At 40.7% G+C, this 3138-nt stretch overlaps 1 pseudogene; it reads right to left on the bottom strand.

Moving 5' to 3' along the window:
* Positions 1-2628: 2628 nt before the first annotated feature.
* On the bottom strand, positions 2629-2937 carry LOC100685659 (annotated as a pseudogene).
* Positions 2938-3138: the final 201 nt, after the last annotated feature.

Raw genomic sequence — 3138 nt, 5'->3', positions numbered from 1 at the left:
TTTTTCTATAGTTCCTTCTCAGTTTTCTTTGCTGATACTTTTCTCAAATCAACATATTGAGAAGGACAATAAGGACTTAAATTTTAGACACAAAATAGATGGTTTATTTCTCCTAAACAACATGCTCTACACTATTTCAAGTTCAGAGTTTTAGTGGACTGACCACTGACTTATACATACTAGGAAACTGACATCAAGGTTGTACCCGTATCTGGGGATGTACCATGCTAACTCCCCATGCTACATGACAATAGAAATAGCCAGGCCAGTGTGGACTTACACATTTCCATTCATTGTGAACATTGGCTTACATTTTGCTGTTTGTGCAGAAACCATACTTGAAAATCATGCTTCTGGTGAATCACAAAATGTTCTGAGCCCTCTTCGGATTAGCACTCTTAGAGGTGGCCCGGTCAGCTCTCCTGCTGCTCTGCTTTTGCCCTTCTGCTCACATTTCATCGCTATGAGGCAAATTTAGTCTCATAACTCCCCAACTACTTTTTCTTTTACTCAGGATTTTCAGTGAAATCCACAGCACTCCCCCACCAACCTATCCGCCTAGCCTTCCTCCACCCACTGCTTCTGCCTTCTGACCTCTGAATCATCAAGCCACCTGCTGACATCAGGGCAACACTGACCGAGGCCAAATGCATAGGTCTCTTCTGCTCCCATCTTGCTTAAACCCCTGGGATGGAACTACTGGATGGACTATCAATGTCCACTAGAGTGCGCTGCTCCCTTGGCTCTACCATTTGAGGGACCATGGATCACAGTTCTTAGCTGCCACCCCTTTGGTTCAAATAGGTTAAGAACTCTTTAAAAATGGAAAAATAAGGCCATTTATTGCATGGGCAAAAGGAACAGATAATACCCCTCAGGTAAAGTTCATCACAGAGTTTAGCATTTTTGCCCTTGTGAAGGATGTGGCTTAGAGTGAATGTTGACTACAGTGAGTGGGGCTTCACTGCCACCTCCTGGACGGTGACTTGGCAGCACTGGACAAACCGGGGCAGAGCCAAAGGAGTAGAGTGTCACCTTAGTGAAATGGATTTAAAGCCAACTGTAGTAACTCCGAGCTCAGAACTTTCATAATTCTCCCTAAATGATTCCTGTCCACCCAAACAGAACTGACTTCTCCCTCAACCTCTACCCTAGAAAGGAGATGTGCTTACTTATCTCTCACCAACTTATTTCTTCTCAGGACCCAACAGAAGAATGGGGACCCAACCACCTTACCTAAAAAGACAAGTGTATTTAAAAATACATTCTGGGGGATCCCTGGGTGGCGCAGCGGCTTGGCGCCTGCCTTTGGCCCAGGGCGCGATCCTGGAGACTCAGGATCGAATCCCACGTCAGGCTCCTGGTGCATGGAGCCTGCATCTCCCTCTGCCTGTGTCTCTGTCTCTGCCTCTCTCTCTCTCTGTGACTATCATAAATAAATAAATAAATAAATTTAAAAAAATTAAAAAAATAAAAATACATTCTGCTGGCTGGCATTATGGAAGACAGTATGGAGGTTCCTCAAAAAATTAAAAATAGAACTCATGTGATGCAGTAATTGCATTACTGGGTATTTACCCAAATAATACAAAAATACTAATTCAAAGGGATACATGCATCTCAATGTTTATTGCAAGCATTATCTATAATAGCCAAATTATGGAAGCAACCTAAGTTGCATACCCACCAATAAATGAATGGGCAAAGAAGATATGGTGTATATATACATAATGGAATAAAACTTAGCCATAAAAAGAATGATATCTTGCCGTTTGCAACAACATGGATGGATCTAGAGAGCAGCATTAGCTAAGCAAAATAAGCCAGTCAGAGAAAAACAAATACTACATGATTTTACTCATATGTGGAATTTAAAAAAAACAAAACATATGAACAAAGTGGGGGGGAGAGAGACAAAGCAAAAAACAGACCCTTAAATAGAGAACCAACAGAGGGTTACTAGAAGGGAGGGAGGGGGATGGATGAAATAGATAAAGGGGATTAAGTGTGCACTTATCATGATGAGCACTGAGTAATATATAGAAGTGTTGAATCACTATATTGTACACCTGAAATGAATATAACACTGTATGTGAACTACACTGGAATTAAAATAACATTTTCAGAAAAAAAAAAAAAACAAATACATTCTGCTGGCTGGGTTGTATTTTCCCAGTACAAAATAATTTTGATCTAAAATACAGCTTGAGGGGCACTGGGTAGCTCAGTCCATTGAGCATCCAACTCTTGATTTCAGCTCAGGCCATGATCTCGGGTCATAGGATCAAGCTCCCAGCTCAGCGCAGAGTCTGCTTGTCCCTGTCCCTCTGCTTCTGCCCCGACTCTTTCTCTCTCTTTCAAAAAAAATAAATAAATAAAATATTTAAAATATAGCTTGAGCCGAATTATATTATCTAAATCCAGTGTTTGCCTTTGTTTTCAGTAAGTAGAAAAAACATTCACATAGGAAAATCTCTAAAATTCAAGCTATAATCTACTTTTATTTATTTATTTATGTATTTATTTTTGGATACCATTAGTTTATTATAAAAGAGAGACATGAAAATTATTTACATGATGAAAGATTTCACAACTTCACTGGAATGCGCAGCTTCACTTCATGCCATTTTAGTAATGATTTCGGTCCACATACTTTCTGAGAATGTCACCATCTCTAAATAAGAAATAATCCTTATCTGGAACTACTTTGGTGCCTCCATACTCTGGGAGAATTTTATCTCCAACTCTCACACTAACTGGTTGAATCTCTCTACCCTTTCCTTTAGAACCTGATCCAACAGCTACTACTGTTGCTTGCAACACTTTTCCTTGAGATTTTTCTAGACGCATAATACCTCCTTTGGTTACAGTTTTAGCTCCACTCCTTTCAACTAAAACTCAAAGAGGGGAAGAAACTCTAAACGCTTGCCCTGCCATGACTCTGGCCACCACAATTCCTACTTTACCTTTTTGTTTTGTTTTTTAAGATTTAATTTATTTATTCATGAGAGACACACACACACAGAGAGGCAGAGACACAGGGAGAGGGAGAAGCAGGCTCCATGCAGGGAGCCGGATGCGGGACTCGATCCAGGGACTCAATCCGGGGACTCCAGAATTACGCTCTGGGCCCACGGC

This window comes from Canis lupus, chromosome 32 (genome assembly GCF_011100685.1).
Source record: "Canis lupus familiaris isolate Mischka breed German Shepherd chromosome 32, alternate assembly UU_Cfam_GSD_1.0, whole genome shotgun sequence".
Taxonomy (NCBI): Eukaryota; Metazoa; Chordata; class Mammalia; order Carnivora; family Canidae; genus Canis; species Canis lupus.
The sequence above is the reverse complement of the archived record's forward strand: the minus strand, read 5'-3'. Positions and strand labels throughout refer to the sequence as shown.